This window comes from Chroicocephalus ridibundus, chromosome 3 (assembly GCF_963924245.1).
Source record: "Chroicocephalus ridibundus chromosome 3, bChrRid1.1, whole genome shotgun sequence".
NCBI lineage: Eukaryota > Metazoa > Chordata > Aves > Charadriiformes > Laridae > Chroicocephalus > Chroicocephalus ridibundus.
Genome location: NC_086286.1, coordinates 87,462,314 through 87,483,807, shown reverse-complemented (window position 1 = coordinate 87,483,807; position 21,494 = coordinate 87,462,314).

Genomic DNA, 21,494 nt, shown 5'->3' with positions numbered 1-21,494 from the left:
ACTGATCTTTTATTTGCTGCCCTTATAATGACAAGTGTTCAAGAGCATGCAAGCATCTAATGCACAGAAGCTGCTTTATGAGAGAAGCAGCTTACTGTTGTCTTTAGTCTCACTGCGAATACAAGAAGCCCTGAAGTACAGATACTCAAAGAGATCATTTGCTACATATTTCCTTGAAGTCCTAAGAGATAATTAAATGTCTACTGCATAGCTTGGGTAATTATCAAAGGTTAAGGTAGGAAGGATGTAGGGTGCAAAGAGAGGCAAATATGACTGCATTTCTCAGAAAGCAGGGCTGCAGTGGAGAGAGAAGAGGAAAAGACACTCAAAAGGAAGAAGGCTGAACCAAGAAGGAAGGGTGGTCCCCAAAATGTCAAAAAGTTTTAGTGTGGGTGAATATTAAAGTGTTAAAACAATAGATGTCTATAAGAACTTCTTTAATTCGGAAAGTAGGAGAACACAGCAGGTATTTTAGCTCTAGAAGCTGCAATGCCCTTCATGTCTTACCCCAGGATGCATAACTACGCTGCAGAATAATTTCTGACTTTCACATTATAAACCAGCATTATGGGCACACTGCTTAACAAATGTAAATTTATAAGCAGATTCTGGCAGTATGTTAGCAAGCTTTGGACGCAGGCTAATAAAACAGATACCAAGGGATCTGAAATGCTTATATTGGCTACTTTTAGCAAGTGAAAAGCACTGCTTAAGTCTGTCTAAAGCCGCTAGGTAAAGATGAAGAAACAAATAAGCATCTGTAACCTCTATTTTGCCTGTGCCTTTTATGACAGTTGCTTGCGCTCTCCATTTCTGTCATCTTAGCAGAAAAAAAATAATAAATTACTATTGTAGTTGTCCCACGGTGGCTGGGCTCTATGCTGGTCCAAGACTCTGAAGATTAGCATATCACCACATGCAGGCTTATTGAAAGTTACTTGTTGCAGGACGTTTCCCTAACGTGAAAAGTATCAATGACAGTCTGAAATCAATAGATTTTAGAGATTCTCTGGAATTTATTTCCATGCTAGTATTACATAAACCCATTACAACAGTCATTCCTATACCCATAATTCAATCCCATTTTTGCTAGGGATAGCCACGCAGTGTAGCACTTTCAGGCTTTCCATCACAATTTCTCTGCCTGTGAAGTTCTTGGGTTTGCACTTTCAGCTATATTTCTTGCCAGCGTAGGAATCTACTCCCCATTTTCTTCCTAGGGGAAGACTACCAGAAAATTCCATTAAAAGTATATGCTCCTACAGCTTTTCTCCAATGTTCTCAGTTGGTTTTGCTTGATTGTTTCTACCTATAATAGGTGGATTCTTCATGGAATGGATTCAGCATAATAGCACACTCTCAGAAATTCCTCTTTCTTGAATTAATAAAATAAGAAATTCCAAGGTACAATTGCAGTACCAAAGCTTATTAAAATCCTCCCCAGATGCAGGTGGATTCATAGCTGCATTTAGACTCTTGAAAGCATTGAGTTTCTTTTGGTATTGCTTCTCTTTAAACCCTACAGCATATTTCACAAGTTGAACATATAAAATGTCCTTTTTTTTCCCCCAGAAATCAAGATTGAAACTGTTAGTGGGTTAGTAAATTAAGTTTCCTGAAAAGGACACAAAACAGCAATTACAAGTGTTTCATCAAATTCAGGTTTCTATTAACCACAATTTCTAAAACTTTTTTAACAGACAGTTTCTGATTTCTATTAAAAACTCTTATGAAAACTTGCAACTAAATTAATGGAACATTGTATTCCTAGATAGTGTCTGTAAGACATTTTTGAAGTTTGCAGAGCCCCAGGACTTATTTTTTTAAGTCAGGCTGACTGTAAAGATTTCTAAAGTTTGTGCAAACAGCCACCTAGTGCCTGATGAAGGTTTTCGTGCTTTGAAATGGGGGAAAAAAACCAACACAAACCAGACTTTGCATGGCAGTGAGTCTCACTTTTTGTGTCAATTTTTCTGTGTATGACTTGGGAGTTTTCCGCTTGGAAGTATTGATCATATAATTCATAAATCAGAGGATTAAAAGGTGCAAAAGTTGAGTAATGTTACTCATAATTTGATAGAGTTTCAGGCCACAAAAGACAGTCTAGTCTGATCTCCTGAAGATCACATGCCATTAATTTTTTTCTCAAGATATTCTGATAAAAAAATACAAAGATTTTAGTTTGACTGGAGTGCGTTGCTTCCCAAATAGACAGTGGGTGAGAGAGAAGTTCTGTAATTAAATAGTACTTCTGCAGGGATTTGGGCAAGTGAGAAATGCTTAAGTGACCCCACCCACCAACCATTGGTGATTTTTCACAAAATTTGATGGAGGTATTGGTAGTTGCATTAACTGGTTCTGTTTCCTTGGACACTTGGGGCTTTTTTCTCTGACTGACTACAATCTTGCTTATTGGGTATGTGTTGTAGGAACAATTCATCCTATTCTTGAATGAGATCATGCAGCTGGTAAAAGATGCCAGCTAATACCCAGTCCTTAAATTTACTTAGAAGTTCTAGATTCAGTGACATTCACAGAACAATTTATAGTGGTAAAGAGCGCAGAAAAATATTTTGGAAGCCACAGGTTAAAAGCTTAGTCCTACTCATTTCTGACAAAGCTTCCACTGAATAGTATGTTAGGAGTTTAGAAAAATGTTTGCATAATGAGTAAAACGTGGTAGCAGAATTTGAGCCTAGCACTTCAGGTAAAGGATTGACATACTACATGGAATTGATGTGATTAAGGAAAAGGATGTCTGCTGAAATTTTGCCTGTTATCTACCCAACTACATCAAAAATATATATGCTAATCATGCACACATGGTTTTCTCACAACACTGATGTGATTATTATTAATTATTTGTATTACAGTCATGCATAGAAGCTTCAACAAAAATCAAAGCTTCATTGCACTACTTGCTGCATTACACTGCTGGAAACTTGCAGTCTCTGAGCTGCAAGCCCCCAGTTTAAATTGACAAGGCAAAAGAGAAAAAACATGATCTGCACAAATTCAGAAGGGCTGAGTAGGCAGGGAACAAGGGCCTCCAGCTCTACATCCACACCTAGTCTTGGGAAAATCTGTCTCCTGGGCCTTCATGATGGGCATATGTCATATTTTGTAATTGGGTAAAGCTTTTAAAGCAGCCCTAATATCAATTCACGCTCTAGCCACTTTTACGTATAGTAGGCCTAAAACCAAAGTAATAACTTAAAAATTAAAAAAGGGTGCAAAACAAATCCAAGAGCATACCATTTGTCATGCTTTGTTTTTCAGTGTCACACTAGCAAATGTGCTGTATCCATTAACCTTTTTGCAAAGAGCAGAAGGTAAGCTAGTTAACATTTGACAGCTTTACAGAGTCTATTGACTCCTAATGAAAAATTCACCACTACAAGATATTTTCCTTATATCTGTCTACTTCATACAGTTTGTCACTGAGACAGCCCTTAAAATCCTCATGTTTTACTCTCCAAGGTTCCCATATTCCTTTAGCAAACAGAAGCAGACGTTATCCTGATGATTTATTTACTACATGAGCTTTAATTTGTTCGCTCTAAGTTCATTCCATGTGGAAGATGACTTTCAGGTTGTTAGCTGATAGCATATGCTGTACAAAACACATGCATTTTGCTGCTTGGTCCTATCCGGTAGTTGACTGGGCCTCTGTCAGACTGCTGCGTGCAATGAACACTCATTGTGTGGAAAGGTTAATGGGTACAACATGTCCTTCTTGCACCTTGGAGATCATACAACACGTTCCCAAAATTACGGGAAGATTAAAAACAGTGATGGTATCATTGAATGCCTGTGTGAGGATGCAGGTGCTCTAATAATAAGTTTGTGGCAGAATCTCAAAGGGGAGAGGGTTGAGAGCAATTCCCACTCCGCAGTGTAATCAATCATTGGACTAGTGTATAATTAATACATCAGGTACATCACATAGTAATTTTCCTTTTCAGAAAGCTTAACTGTATTTTCAAGGTAGCTCAGCAGTTCTAGTGTCTACCTGATATAACTATGATAAAGAAACATTAAAAAAAAAACCCCAAATTATTACACCCACCCCCCGCCCAAGAATAAAATAACTTACAATTTAGTGTAACAGTAACTTAGCTTTAAGTTTCAGGCGTATACATGGATCTGTTTATACCACACTGTTAATTGTTACAGGTCCAAAGGATAAAGGCATTAAGTAGACAAATTTTACTCAATGACAGGATAAATGTAACTGTATTCCAGTTTTACCCAGGAAAACCTAACAAGTCCAAAAGTATCCAAGATGAGCACAAGAAGTTGTGTATATGCACGAGGCAAGGTGAAAGACAGGGGAAGAACAGATTCTACACATTCTAAGAAGGTGCTTCCAAAGCTCCATAAAAAATTTAGATTATGGCTAATCTGCTTGGAAACACACATATAGTCTTTTTAAGAGCAGATCTAGTCAGTGTATGCACAAAGCAAGATGTTATAAATGCAAATATTAAAACAGACTTCATGATATCTTTGATCTTCAGGTCAGAGGCAGGTGACATACATACTACATACTGTGACCACTTGATTAAGAGCACAAAAATCCTCAGTGAATTAAATTTTAAAAGAGCACATACCTACACGGCCTCAGGAGAAAGCTCTTAAAACCCCTCATTTTGAGGGGGCGGGGCTTGCTTTCTCCCGTCCGTCTTTCTTTTTCACAGGCATAAAATGACAGAGCCAACATACAAAATCTTGACAGTCAATAGAGCTATTGCTTTCCACCTGTAACTCCATACTGGTCACAGAGCATTCAACCACTGTCTTGCTGTACTTACTTTGAAACTTGTCAACCTATATATGAAAAGCTAGCATGTTTTTCTGGATATCTGTTTTTTTCAGCCATTTATGAAAAAAAAGGTGTAGGAAGGCATTTGATGCCCAGATGCATCAAGAAATAAAAACTTTTTTCTTAAGTACAAAGCGTAACTAGACCATGGACAAGAAGGGACCAAGGATTTCTTCGGCTCCTCTGCAGTTTTCAGAACTGATACACAGTTTAAGGAGCAGTATTATACACTGTCCTGTGCTGCTAATAATGGTATGATTCACTGATTGTGTTATCTGTGTGTTGATGCATTCATTGAACTGCAGATTCTTACTCTGAGTGTCAGCAAGCCTTCTACTAATGTCAAATGTAATATCAAGGCAGACTTTCAAAATATTTGCCTTGTTGGAGGTAGTCAGATGATCAGTATGTTTAACATAAATGCTGAAGAGTGAAATATTTGCTGTGGATTGCATTTACATGCAGTTTGTAGATGGCACATAACCCAGCTGCAGTTCTTACAACTACACATGTACCAGCGTGACGATCCCAAGCGTGGTAAGATCACAACACCACGAAGGACAGTGTGTAGTGTCATTAGAAATTGAAAAGGTCATTTGCAATTAATCTGGATTTCTAACATCTTACTTGAGGCAAACTTGGCTGCTGTTTTCTGAATCTTCCTATCTTTGATCTATCTTCCTATTTGACTTTCTATCATTACAATAACATACGCTTTTAGTTACTTGTATATACTAAATTGCATATTATTCTATTTCTAATGTTTATTTACATGGCATTTTCTATATTATCTTATACCACACCATAAGCTAGATCTCCTTAAAAGACTTGAGTCCAAACACAGGATCTGCAGCAGTAGCTACTGATAACAGCTCACCTCTTTGGTTCCTTGGGTAACTGTCCCATCCTAACAGGCCCAGAAGATGAGCTTATTATTTATTCTTCCCTTGGCTACCTCTGAGCTGGGCAGCCACTAGTAAAGAATACCGCAGCTTGTCTTTTTAGCAGCATGACAGATGACAGATATATCTTTGCTCTCAATTCAGCTCCCTAACCCACATTGCAGTTCAGGATTTAAAATATCTGCAGCTCCAACTGGAACACAAAAAGAAAGGTCATGGTGTACAAATCTGCTTTATTGATGCAACAGCTAGGGCAAAGGGGGCACGCCTTTGGCAAACAAAACTTTCTTATATGCTGGTTTTATATAGTAGAATAAGCTCCCTAAATAACCAAGGGGCCATCGCAGATCTCATCATTTGTTGTACATGAAAGGCATGTTTCTTTGACTGTTATTCTTCTGACGTTATACCCCAGACGCATGTGTATGTGAATTGGGGGGGGAGGGAGGAATTAAAAAAATGAAAAGCAATCCAAGCACCTAAAACTCAACTGAAAGAGGAACTGAAGAGGAAGAAACAGATAATGAGCCTTGCTTAATGAGCTACTAGGGAATTCTAGTAATATCAATAACTGTAATATAAAAAGTAAATTTAATGAAACAGTGTATGGTAGAATATAGTTTTGGAGCTCATTCCTTGAGATCTGTACATCCTAGAGACATTAAAGAATCTAATTCCCCATAGAATGGTTTTCTACTCTCGTCTTCCTGAGGTCTTGCATTTGTGTTGAGCAGGAGTTTGTTTTCCACATGGATATTCCATTGTCTTTTATATACACAAACCCATAAGTTAAAATTATTCACAAAATTGCTCAGAAGCATCAGTAAAGATGAATGCTTCCTGATCTTGATTGCTCATTTGACACAAAACTGTCCATGTCATGTTCACAAACATTTAACAACAGCACAGAAAACCTTCAACTCTAAAACTGCATTTGTTTCTTTGTTTTCACAGGGTTACAAAAACACGGCATGAATGAAGTTGTAAGGGACCTCTGGAGATCATCTGGTCCAACTCCCCTGCTCAAGCAGGGCTACCTAGACCCAGTTGCCCGGGACCGTGTCTAGACATTTTTTTAATATCTCTAAGGATGGATACTCTACAACCTCTCTGGGCAACAGTTGTCAGTGGTCTGTCACCTTCGCAGTAAAGAAGTTTTTTCTGGTGTTCAAAGGAAACCTGTGTTTCAGTTTCTGCCCGTTGGCTCTGGTGCTATTATTGGTCACCACTGAAGAGTCTGTCCACCTTCCCTTCAACTATTTCTCTGCATTAATAAGATCCCCCGGAGCCTTCTTTTCTCCAGGCTAAACAGTCCCAGCTCTCAGCTTTTCCTCATATATGAGGTGCTACAGTCCCTTTAGATAATTCTATTGTTTTGCTACCGACAGTAACAACATTAAAATATCTTGGACCTATTCAAATGAGCTCAATAAATATGCAAAAATGATGGTAAGAGTAAATAGAGACTAGTTAATGAAAGACAAGAAAACCCTTGTCGAAGTGCTGTGTCAGTTAATATTCTGTCATGTTGTCTATCATTGAAATACACTATCATTGCAACTGGAAGTGCAAATATGAAGACACTGAGTATTATGGCTTTTCCAATGTCCTGAATATCTCCATCTGTTCCTCTGTGAGACTGTTCATTCTGTATATGTGGTACACTGGCCCACCAGGTAACCATGAAGTTGAAAATAATATATGTGTTACAAGACTTAAAAAACAAACCTGTAATCTACATCTTTTTTATTTTAGCAGTTATATGTGTATTTTGAATCTTTCTCAGACATTGCTTGGAATCATATTGCTCAAATCCGAAATTCGTAATCCTTTGTCATTGAGAAAAATGTCTCCTGAGAGGAGAGCATTTCTCCCATTTCTGAGCAGAAAACTCATCACTGTGTGGATGACAACACAATAGATATCTCTATCTTGCAAAGGGGAAGGGAATAGCTCTCTATTAGTAGTATTTATTAATAATTAAGCACTAGTTCATTACATTACTGGTGTCTGGAAGAGTACTGGCAGAGGAGAGACATCACAATCTCGTGTTTTAGAGAGCTGATGGGAACATTCCTGACCAAACTTTTCTAATCTGATGGAAGAAGATAGTAAAGTATTTTGCAGAAATTACTCTAAAAGGCTTTCAAGGCACAATTTCCAAAATAGAAAGGCAGTCTCTTTCTCTCCCTGTTATAAAGGGTTACACACACTCACTCTCACAGGTTCACATGTTTTCTGTTCTTTATTCTGACAAATATTAAAAAAAAACCCTAGACTTAGCCTGAAAACCATGTCTCATTTTGCAAGCAGAGTTCAGAAGATCTTTCTTGTCTTCATGTGTAACAAAAGCAACTGTTCAGCTTTCAGAAGTTGATACAAAGGAGAAGTGTCCTGATATTCAGCATAAATCACCTATATTGGGTAGTTTGGATTTAGTTAGCTTTTAACTATTTCAATGGAAGGAAAAGTTGCATGAAATTAGTGACCAACTTTCATCTTCTCCTACTCTTTCTTTTCCAGATGTGCAACTTGTTGATGCAGAGACTCTAAAACATAATGTAAAAAGGAAGAGAAAAGACAAAACCCTTGGAATAGAAAGGCAGAATTTTGATATTTTTAATTTTGTCTTCTTCCGTGTTCAGCTTGGGAAACTGAACATGACTAATAAGTTAAAATTATTTATCACTAAAACTTAAATTCAGGACATACATTTACTTTTGCTATCTGCAGATCTTAAAAAGACACCTTGACACAGGTTTTAAAAGGGCATTTGACCCAGTATCCCTCTTGTCCTTGCATACTTTTAAATGTATAATCTCAAGTGTGAAAATCATCAAATTGATAACCGTATGCACTGTGGTTGTATGTTTTACAAACTTTCACATGTAAGTGGTTTTAGAGCTGTAATGGTGGCCGGGTCTTTTTCAAACCCTTTTTTGGTGGGGAAGATATTTATACCAGCTGGAGTGAACTCTGTTACAAGTCCTAAATAACAGGACAAGACTTTTATAAATTTAGTAAATAAGACAAGTTTTCATCTTTAACTTGTGATTGATTTAGTCATGTTATAGGTACTGCTTCCTTCTCAGTCCTTTTCTTTCTATTGCAAGCATCCTTATGAAACACAAATGATGCTAGGATAGCTCTGTTGAACATCATTGCATCCAAGTTTTTTGTGCTCCCCTGCCAGGCCTCAGGTAGACATCCCAGATCCATATGTGTTGGATGAAGAGGGTAGAGTCAAAGCCTAGAAGTTGCGATTCGTTTACACGGCAAGCATGTAAACCCATCAGAGGAAAACACCAAGTGAACATAACCCTCAATCACCACCCCATCAGGCTCAGAGTTGTGTTACTGTGTAAAAAAAAAATAAAATTCAAAAACCCAAAATATTTCTTTAAGTAGAAGTATCTGAAACAGCCAAGCTTTAAAATTTTCCTCAGACTGGAGTGGTGCAGCTGCTGGAGTCAGGCACTGAAGCATGTCCTACCTGGTAGACAAAGAACCAGGAGGAAACAGAAGTGTTCTGCACTGACACCTGAAGCTGAGTATGTCAAATTGATTGTAAAAATCATAATGCCAAAGAAAGAGTAGGCAAGACAGAGAATTTCATGAGAAAGAGACCTCCAAGATGTAGGACTTCATGTGTGTTTTCATTCAAGGGTCATTTAAGGATGCTGTATCCTGTTGCTGAACCTAAATCTTTGCATTGCATTGAAAACATGATGCCAGGAGCATCAGAAGTTCAGGAAGATAATATCCCAGGAGGCTGACTGTCATATGTCATTCTCCCCACTTTCATTGCTTGGTTTTGGTGTTTCTTTCTAATCGAGGCTTGAAAGAAATGTTGCCTGTCAAAAACTGAACCCTGGGGAAGTTTCATCCATCTATTAGTATGCACTTATTTAACAGAAGTACCATGAGGCGATAGTTACCTATTTTCATCCTGAATTTTCACAAGTCTTGACAGATTAACCTTGCATGAATATTTTAAAATGCATGTTGAACTTCTCCTTAGAAATTCTACTGGCCATGGCATAAGCTTCAGTATTACAACTGCTCTGCTGTAATTAGGAAATAGATATCAAAATCCTAAGACAGGAACACCTGAGGTAGCATATTAAATATTTATTCAGAGTAACACATTAAGCACAATAATTTAGACAGTGAGTTATTCTAATTAGATGCCCACAATAACCAGCTTTTCAAATCTAAACATTAAGCACTTCATGTGGCACAAAGAATGTATGACAAAAATAAGGGGGCTTTTTTTTTTCAGAGCAAGATTGAGCAAATTAATTTTCCCCTATTTCCGTTGGTAAACAATCCAATTTAGCTGAGATCAAGGCACAGCAGCTTGCCAATTTGGGATAGTAAACCTTGTTCATGTGCCATGGCGTGTTACTCTTTTTTGGTGTAAGTACTATGCAATTGATAAGTATCAACCATGAGTTTCTATGATACTTTCTAGATACACAGAAGTTAGTTCTACCTCACACAATATTACTCATGACAGCAAATACATTCTGTATTTTTTTTCATATTCAGTTACTTACTGTTCTTATTACCTACTGTAGATTTACAAAGTCTCTCTGTACCCTCAGGAGATAAAAAGAAAGTTTTAAGCAGAACTCAAATCCAGTGATGAAAAGTCTGTCAGTTCATTTTCAGGGCAACTCCATATACTTGCTGCCTTTTTGTATTGTAAGTCTTTATTTCCAAGGGAAAATTGGCTGTTTTTTCAGGTCTGTTTTGAGGGGGGAGTTCAGACAGTCTCTTGTGCAGTTTGCATCTTGATCGGGATAAATTCAATCTAAATGATAAATTAACCTTTGTCAGTACTTAAGTTAATTTTAGTCCACTTTTCTGGTCAACAGCCATGGAGGGGAACTAATTTTCCCCAGGTCCCTTCAGAGATTTTCAAAAAAAGACACAACCTTTTGAAGCGCTCATCACAATACATGTGTTTTAAAAGGAGAACAAAGAATGTTGCCCCTCATCTCCCCCAGTGTACACACAAACTAGACCCTCAATTGTGGATTGTGTTCTGACAATAAATTATATTTCAAAATGTGTTTTTTTAATGATACAAGCATAGCACCAGGCATGGCGGAAGAAGTGGACAATTACTGTGTGCACTTTACTGAAGTCAGAAATGGCCAACCATTCAGGCTGCTGCTTCTGCTGACTGAGACTAGCCCAATCGTGCTATGTGGGCTCATTGTGGTGCAACATGACTGGAGAGTTTAATTTTACTTGTGGAAATGCCTGCTTTCTTTTTAAAGCTAAAATTGCAATTCACACACACATCCATGAAGTATTCTTACAATAATTACATTTCTTATGTAAAAAAATAAAATGGGAAAATTTTAAACTATGACTTCTTCCCCATTATTTTCCCCATTACTTCACAGACTTATACTTGCTTTGTCATCACGTACTAGTTTATGCATTTTTGTGTGTTCTATGATAGCTTGTTTGTACATGCATATTTGGCAAAATAAACAAATACGCAAATAATCACAAAGATTATATTTACTTTTAAGTAGGGTATCCTGGGTTGAGGAAACAATATGCAACATTAAAGTATTTTTATTACATATTAATCAGAAAAGCCATTTTCTTTTCTATTCCACTTTAAGATCCCACCCTCCTTTCCCAGAAACATGAGCCCTTGTGCCAACATCCAAAGGAGGAAAAGTAATAACCAACTGGGACAGAGACATTCTGTCATTCAACACTATGTATCTGCATTAATCTGGTTTTAATTTGCTTATTGTTCAGTCTGAGCACTGGGGACTAAGAGTCTCAATTTTTCTTTTAAGGAATTCCAAATATGGTCAAAAGTCAAATGGAAAAATTAACAAGGAATGTAGGTCATGGAAATTCTTAGCTGGCAAATTCCTGTCATCTCTGAAAGCAAAATATGTCATAGAACCACTGTATAAATACATCGATTATTTTGTCCTTCATTTGCTTCCTCTGTCCTTCTTTATCCTTAAATTAGAAGCTAGATGCTAAAAATTTCATCGGAAACTTAAGGACCAGAGTTTGCTCTGTGAGGAAGTTTCTGAATAAGACATCAAGTTTCTAGCCATCAGAGGATAATTTATTGATACTTGTCAAAAGGAAGTATCAGTCTAACAGAAATCAAGACAAAAGGAATGCCTGATGAATTTCCTTTGAAGTGCCTTTTATAAAAGTCCTTGGTAATACATATTGATGAACTCCAAATTGTCTTGCCTGAAGGGAAAAGAAAGTAGACTGCTTTACACTGTCTTATAAATATTCATCAAAAGAACAAGACTTATGTTTCCAGGCGTGAGGTGAATGATTACGGTTGTATGATTGCCTTGGAATCTGGATAATTAGTAAAACAGCCTATGACAGTGGGAGAATTTTAAACTTGGTATCTTGCCGTCAGTCCTTTTGGATTTAAAGACAGTGCCTGCTATTCTGAAAGGAAGCAAATTTAGGGCTTGATGGATAGATATAATTAAGCTCTCCATTAGTTTCATCTACTGTTTGTTTGCCTGTTTGTTTAGCCAAAAATTAAAGGCAAAGTTGTGTAGCATGTCTGTATTCTGACTGGAATGAAACCACAGCATCTGCACTGGGAATGTCTTGCTGGAACATGCTAGTGGAAAGGGCTCTTTAATTAAAACAGGGAAACATGCACATACAAACACACACACACAAATGCTGGCCTCTGAGTCTTTCACAGAAAACTGCAGACTAGTATCTTTCTCACTTAGCTCAGCTCACTCTTGATTATTTCATAATATAACAGAAAGTCAACAATTTACCTTTCGTGCTTACTTAGTGCATGTGATAAGGATATGAAATGTATGGGAAAGATTCACTGTGAGTCGCTTGGGAAAAAAAAATGTGCCTGTGCTTAGTGATCTGTGAATTTTCATCTGTTACTCAAACTGTCTGTAGCTTTCTATTGACCCTTGTAACAGGCAGCTAGCCTTCTACTAGCAAAGACCCAAAAAAATACTATTCTCAGGAAACATTATCCTTTACAGTGTTTCGCACTTAAATGCAATTAGGCAAATATAATATCCTCTTTGAAGGGAAATAGTTGCTCAGTTTAAGTAACTGAAACTAATCATCTCTGCTGAATGAAGGACACATTCTATGAGTATTTGAGTGGTGTGCTGTTTCTCAGAAGCTGAAGAGGGCAAATAGATTGTATTTCTGGGTGGAGAGCTGTGGGACAATCTTACAGGAGATTTATACCAATTTATAGCCATATTTAAATGCAGACTCCTATGAAGCAAGCCAAAATGAGGTGGCAGTCAGCCCAGAGCAAAGAAACTCAGCTTGTAAATAGCATTTTCCGAGAAACAATTTATTATGGAATAAATGGTGTAACTGCTTAAAGTACTGGCATTCGAAAAACATTCTATTACCATGAAAATTGACTTGACCAGAAACATTTAGAAGGACTTAAGGAAATCATGTAAAGCTGAACTGGGTTGAATACCTAGGTGATGGTTATCATGGTGGCATTACATTTGCACAGAGAACAGGATGATTTTGTGGGTGCATTTTCTTTGTGGGATAGACTAGGAACTATCTTATTTTGTCCTGTTCCATTTAACATGTTGTATGAGTCATACTACTTTTCTCATGAAAAATGGTTTGATAACTGGGCCTACTCAAAAATTAAAGAGTTGAGAACATCTAAATCTGCCATATAGAAGCTCAAGAATTCAGCTGGCAATGAAACAATCTATAGTAACCTTGCAAATGTGGAGAAGCATCAAGGAAATGGATTTTTCCCCTTTTCTCCATGGACCATTGCTGGAGATTTTCATAAATGTTAAAATAGCATCATCTTTGTAACAACTTCCCAATTCTCTGTGTGCGGACAGCTCACTATTTAAATAGTAAAGACAGCAAGATGTACAGACCAGAAAAAAGAAGAGCAGTAAAATATCTATAAAACCTTGCACTACCTGTAGCATTAACCTGAATCTCTGTAATGTCAAACACTGAATTATTGCACTTGAAGCAAAGGGACAAATGATACACAGTGACATTACAGATGGTGCAAATGACATACAAAGTCTACTTATTTATACATTAAAAGCTTGATGTCAGAGCATACAAAATACAGCCATCAGCAGCAGAGACACATATGTCTGTAATTAATGAAATGACTATTATACCTTTAAAGTAACACAAAAAAGCAAGGTGCCAAACTGAAATATTCTGTCAAAAATTGTTCACTGAAACACTGAAGTATCTACTTCACTTGGTCTTTCTAGGATTTCTTGCTAAGAGGACAGGTAGTCAAATTATCTTTCCTCGCTAATAATACCAGGCAACCATTTGCTTTTAAGACTTCTTTTAACTAGCAAGGCTTCTCTGCACTCTCTTCTACAGTTGATTATTTCCAGACAAGGGTTTCTATTAAACAGTCAACAGTTGCTAACGGTTACTACATTGCGATTCCCGCAGGGACTCTGGCTCCCACTGCATGAAAAATATTGATCTGAGGAGATAACCACATGAGTTAGAATGGCTTTGTCTGTTTTAGAAACTATATTGTTTGTTTTTAAAAACTCAAACCAAACCTTTGTTGAACTCCAATTGAGCTATGTTCTAGCTCTTATCTGTGAGTATAATAACGCAATTCCATTGCATTTTCTTTCCTGTGTATGAGTTTCAGTAGCTCTGCAATGTTCATGGACAGGATGTCAGCAAAAGGTAATGGTCAAGACCTGTGGAGTGCCCCATTTTGAGTAGGGCACAGCTCAAACGCGTACCTAGCCTATGTTCAAGCAGGCTTCACAGTTTCTTTATTCCTTTTTCCTGTGTCATGGAGAGAATGATTTCTCTGTCTTACTAATCAAGGCCGCCTCCTCCTTTAGTGTATAACAGTCTGTGGAGAATTTGTCTTTTTAACAACACTGTCACTGCATTGTCATATATGTTTCCTCACAGTTGAGTCATAAGGATTCTGTTGCCTTTTTGAGACCAGTTTTGGAGAATCCTGGCATCCAAGAGGTTCTCTGTGCTGGAAACTCTATACTACTATTTTGTAGTTGTTACAATTTTTGTTTGACTCTTGCTCCTCTTCACAACCCCAACTCCTAGTTTCATGTTGCATGTATCCATGGCTTTCACAAATCCTTTTTAGTTATTATCTTTGGCTTTAATGGCTGCCAGATTGGATTTTACCAATGCTTCTCTTATTGAAACACATCTAGTGAAACTATCCATCAGGTCCAATACTCCCTATTGCTTTCTTATGTTACTGCAGCAGTTTCAGGTTCAGAGCTGGTGGAGTCTCTGAATCTACTCAGACACTGCTCGGTCACAGATTTCACTAGACGGAGTTGGATCTGCTCCATTCAGTTTCCTCATAAGCTTTGTAGAATTTCATCATCTTTTGATGATACCACACTTTTTCAACTGATTTCTTCCATTCTGATTTCTATAAGGAATGAACTCAATTATTTCCTGAATTTTATTCTTTCCTTCAACCACAGAAAACTTTTCTGTTTCTCAGAACATTTCATAGTGTTTTGGAGAAAGCATAGGAAGAAAGGTTGCATACTATTTTTGAGATAACATTTTAGAAGGCGAAAATTTGTAAGCTGCAGAATGGAATTTACCATAAAAAAGCAGAAAGAAAAATTTCTGTTGGAACAGCCAAACGGTGAAACCAATACTGACCTGGAAAAATGTTTTTTTTTTTTCCTGTTACTTTTTTGCTTTCTCCTGATGGGGCTATGCTCAAATATTCACTGAAATAAGGCTCAAGAATAATTGCCAGTATATTAGAAAAATGAAATCTTAAAAATATTCCATGGGACAGGTGAAAATATCTTGCGCCAATTTTTATCCAGTCAAAATTTCCTTTTATAGGGAAAAGAATATTAAATGAGGATGGAATTTCTAACTATCCACTGCAACCAAGCTAATTAAAATATAAAATAATCCAAACTCAAAATAACGCCAGTGAACATTATGGGGATAAAGAAATGGCAGAACATGTACATAGTTATAGATTTGGGGGTTTATACATTAAAAGGAAAAAGACCTATATAAGCAAAGATTATTTATTCAGGGAGGAGCTAAAGCAGGTAGAGACAATATTTTAAAAAAATTTAAAAAAAAAAGATATATATGGGAGGATTATACCCGGTTAGAACTAATTGCCAGGCATGAGAGAATGCCCAAGTCTGTTGCTCATCTGAGACAGATGTAGCTTGTGACTTGGATGTCCTTTCCCCCTCCTCTCAAACCTTTCTTGCTCATTTAGTTAAGTTGTAAAGGTTATGTTTGTTTAGTTACTAACATAGTATTTTTATAAATTCTTCTGTAGCAGCACCATCAACAAGAACCAAAGCTATCTACAGATTTGGATGTCTTTCACATATATATATATATAAAAATATTTCATGAAAGAACAAAAATTAAGGTGTTGGTGACCCTTTAAATGTTATGTTTTAAAAGTTCACTAGATATGCAAAAGATTTCTGAGGACCGAGAAGTGACAAATATAAGTCAGTTATTAGAAAAAAAAGGTCTTAAGTGGTAAACAAAGATAGTGTAGGCCACATAGTTTAACATGAGCTTTAGGGGAAAAGTCTTGAAAGAGGTCAGTAGGAGAACACTTGCTCAGTATAGTTCATTAGAAGTGGCCAGAATAGCTTCAGTCAAGAAAGGTCATGCTTAAATAACCTGTTAGAATTCTTTTAAGGTAACACTGACATGGCAGATAAGTGAATTTTTAAGATACAACACACTTGGATTTTCAAGAAGCATTTGGCAAGGTTGCACATCAGAGATTACTAACTAAGTAAAGAGTCGCAAATGAGACAAGGTGCTAGATAGAAAACGGGATAGAGAGCAAGAGACAAAATTTAGCCATGCATGGAAACATATTAAATTAGAAAGGAATAATGAGCAGAGGATGCAAGGGTCAGTTTTAAGGCTGCACTTAATTATGCAGTACATAGTACTGGAAAGAGGATATTGAAAACAAGATCTCTAAGGGTCTGATTCAAAGGCTATCAAAGTTAATGGTTTTATATCAGAAATCAAGCCTGAAAACCAGTCTACCAATCTATAGCTGTACTCACAGTTTGGAAAGAAAAAGTCAGAGTCAGAAGATTTGCAGTTATTCAAATATTTGGACCAAGGAGTGATAAGTAGTTATGGCAAAATGAGGGAAAAAAAAGTCCATAAAGTTTGAAGTTCCATAGGTTTGCAGTAGTCTCAGTTCCCAGTGCAAATAAGTGTTCATTAGGCTTAGTTTCCCTTCAGCTGTATCTGTACAATAGGGCAGGTGTAATAAATTTTAAAACTATCCAAAATACTTACCATGAAATATATTTGGAATTTTTTCCCAAACTGAAACCATTGTCCCATGATGCTCACCTCCAAACAAAGTATCATTATACCAGATAAGTTACAAACAAAATTTACCAAAAAAAATTAAAAGTATCAAGGCACATCAGCAAGTAGCAGGCTGAGTCCTTGGTTGTATTGATAACAAAGATCTGTAGATGAGTGTAACACATTCCTCCTCAGATTCCCAACCTGTTCTTGTAAGGGAGAGACTGCAATCAAGTAGGCTGTTGTTATTCCTTTGAAGAGACTAAAAAAGTGAATTTCTCTCCAACACAGCAAACAAAACAATTAAGCACTCTTAGTGTAGGAAAATCTACGACAGCTGTCAAAGTGTTGCAATAAGGATCAGATTTGCTTACGGTTTCTTCCATGGCTGGATGCATAGATAATGGATTTCTGTGGCAGTGTTGATTTTCCCCTCTCTTATGACTGGAAGCACATGCACTCTATGGTGCTGGTGGAAAGTGTTTGTGTGTTTCTCTCTCCTCTTTCTTCTAAATGAAACCATCCTTGACTGTTACCCTGACTTTGATTCAAATATTGGTTCCACAGGTAATTTAATTGGTGCCAGGAGTTGCTGAGAGTTAGAAATGATGGATTAATTGCTGCTGTTTATATTAATTTTCTCCTGCATAATGGAACAGCTTTCTTCACTGTCATAACAATAAATGTAAAGCTATGCAAGAGCAGGATATTAAATGCTGTAAAGGAGCTCAGCTGAGAACCGGTATAAGACTGGATACAGATTTATACTCATAAAGCAGCTATTGATATAAATTTTAGTTTGACTATAGATGTCTTAGAGCATTTGTTTGATTCCTTACTTTGCTGGAAGGTTTCTTCCTCCTGAGCAGGCAGACAATATACAAGCCTTGGTATAACACATTCCTTGCATTCCATTTCCTTCGAGTTAGGACAGAATGTAAAGTGACTGTTGAGTTTTTGGGAAAGCAGAGCACTAAATAAATAATTCAATTAAGATGCAGTCTATACAGCCTCTTGGCAAATCTCATAAAGTCCCTACTGACATATTAAGGTGATGAGGCTGCTCTTCAGCTTCCCTTCTCTTACAGACCTGTTCTGAGAAGAAGCTGTGTTGAATAGCTTTCAGAAATCTGTGTCTATTGTAGATTGGGAAAGTGTTTTTCCCCATTTAACATGGCAGTACAGATTTCAGCAGATTAAGCAAATAGTTTTCAGTCATTTTAGGGCTCTAAACAGACAAAAAGAGGGTCTTGTATCATAGAATAACCAGTACCAGGAATTAAATAAATTAAATAATCTCCTTCGATTAAACAGGCTAAATCAAAAGAGAGAGGGAGAGATGGGGAGAGTGGGGGAAGGAAGGAAGGAAGGAAGGAAGGAAGGAAGGAAGGAAGGAAGGAAGGAAGGAAGGAAGGAAGGAAGGAAGGAAGGAAGGAAGGAAGGAAGGAAGGAAGGAAGGAAGGAAGGAAGGAAGGAAGGAAGGAAGGAAGGAAGGAAGGAAGGAAGGAAGGGAGGAAGGGAGGAAGGGAGGGAGGGAGGGAGGGAAAGCAAAGCAAGTGAGAGAGGGAGAGAAGAAAAGAAAAAACATGGAGCACTAAAAACTAAATAGTAAACTAAAGTACAGAAGAAAGAGAAAGAGACTAGAGGTGTTGCCTCAGAATCATGGGCAGTACAGAGAACTTAATGGTGACTGGGGCCATCTGCCTCTGGAAGGATTGCAGGGCTTCCTACATAAAGGTGAAATGTTAAAAGAACTGTATTTCATTCATGCTAGGCCAAGAGTAGAGGTTCAATGGAACATCAGTCACTGAAGAATAACTTAGGATATTTCAGGTTTTGTTTTTATTATAAACTATATTTCAAGAACAAACACATGACTGTAAATAATAGTTTAATCAAATCAATAAAATAGCTTTATTCTGTATGACGAAAAGTTCTATAACATACTTTTTGTTTTGCTAATAACTTTGTTAGGATCATTCATACTACCATTTAGTAAATCAAGACATTAAAAAATATTACTTTGCATATTATGAGATGGGAGAAACTCAGGTGTTGGTTTGGATCATCGCAATCAATTTTAGTCATTACGTATAGTCTGTGGAAATAAAAGATGATCTGCATATTTATGTCAGGAAGATGGTCTTTAGAGTGGTTGTACTAAATGTCTGTTAAAATATTTTTCTTGTATATTTGGAAAGTGAGCATGGGTCTTTATGTTTCCTCTAGTGGAAAAAGAAAGGAGAAAAAGACGACAATATCCCCAAGGTCTAGCTCAACTTTTTCTTTTAAAATAGAGAGAAATAATTCATTACTATTGTATGCATACACAAATCTATTAGAAAAACTGTGCTGAATAAAAAAAAAAGTGAAGATTGTCGTTTAACCATATAGTTATTACTTTTTAGAAATACAGAGTGAATGCAAAATTGTTGCAAATTTTATGCAGAATTATCTTAACAACACCGTTGCTGTGTACAATCCACGTGATCAAAAATCAAAATCCCTTTCCCCGACATGTATTAACCCTAGCATACTTTTTTGAACCCCTTAATTCTTAACTCTGCCTTCCAAGGGAAATGATTATATTCCTATGTCATGAATGGAACACCATACTACTGCGTCTTGAGCCCTCCCGTCTTTTTCAAGGGACACATAGCTTGTGACCTCAATGGTAAGCACTGCCTTAAGATTTTAGCAGACATTAAAACAACTAGGTATTTAAATATTTATTGATTTAAATGTCGATGTTATCCTTGAGATAAATAAGTAAACCGGCTCTGATTGATTGATAGTTTTTCCATTCTTCCTTACCTCAAACTAGGCCCCACACACACCTAAGGAAAGTCCCCTATGACTCACACTGGTGGGCATCTAACGTGGTACTTTGCCCATCCCTTTTGATGGAATCTAACTGCTGTGTTGATATATGAAGTATAAATTACTAATTCCTGTGGCCAATACATTCTGACTCATTTGCCCATATCTCCTACAGACACAGAATATCACTGTGCATGTTGGTTGCTTTGCATGGCTGTCACCTGGCTACTGAGCCTTGCATCATTAGCTCCTCATGTGGCTAAAACTTTCATTGCTCATTTCCTCATCAATACACTTATATAGAAGCATGGATGGTTTTTGATCTTAGCCTGAGAGGCAACCCATATCGGTATAATCCCCACCCCCAGCCTCAATATGTATGTAAAGGAGACTACAGAAAAATTTCACTGTAAAATGCAAGCAAGGAATTCATGGCTCACGGTATGTGGATTTTTATTACTTTTGAATCTTCTAAATTTAGAAGTAATTATTACTTGATTTAACTCAATTTAACAAAGACAGATTACCATTAAAGACTCTAAGCCAAAATATGCTTGTTTGCATAGCTATAATATGATGAACATCCACTACTTCAAGACAAAAATATAATAATACAGATGTGTTTAAAAAACAAACATGACAAGCGGTCTTAGTTTAAGGCTGATTATAAAATGTGAACTGTGTTTGCAGGACATTGGGTTTACGTAAATCTGAACTTTTTTTTTTTTTTAATTATTGATAGATTAAAAGCTTCAGTAATCCTACAAATGCTACAGGTTAATTTTTTATGGGCTGGCAAAATGAGTTTGGGATTCATCCATGGTAGTACAAACAAAGCCATTTAATTCCACACAACATTTATGAAGCTTTTAAAAGCAAATTCAGAGGCTACTCATCAGCAGCAATATGTTTGTCAGCAAAAAGATTATCTTCTTGCCTGTTTTCTGTAGCTAGTTAGAATCAAGATTTATAGGAGAAAATTGTCATCTCTCTTTTTTTTTTTTCCCTATGTTAAAAATTCACCAAATATGCAAAAATCAAAACAAAACTACCATGCATATCAGTACAGTTTACACACTTTCTTGGTAACTCTGTTCTTGCATGTTCTCGGTTTTGGCTTTGTATGTAAAAATAACACTTTATTCCTAATTCTTTGTGATTTGAAAGGAGGAGCAGAAATCATAACTAAGAATTTTCTCTGAGTTTACAGTGAATGCAGATTTTTTTTTCTCTCATTCTTTTATAAAATGTCTTATTTTAAACACATACCACGTTTTTTTTCTCCCACTTGTTTTTAAACAATTCAGTAAGTAGTCTTAACAATAATTATATTTTTATTGTTTATATTTACCACACAGAAATATTTCAAAACAAATGTTTACAATGCTTTAGACACTGCAACTGGAATGCAAATGATTGGCACTAAATATTTCATGTCTGCTTTGTTCCTGTCACCACATTTGCATGATTATTTTAAGGTGCTCTCTTTGGACTACTGGAAAGCCTCTCTTTAAATGACAAGATGATGTCAGAAGAAGGAAAGACACAAGTTTATAATGAACCACCAGGAAGGAGTACAAATT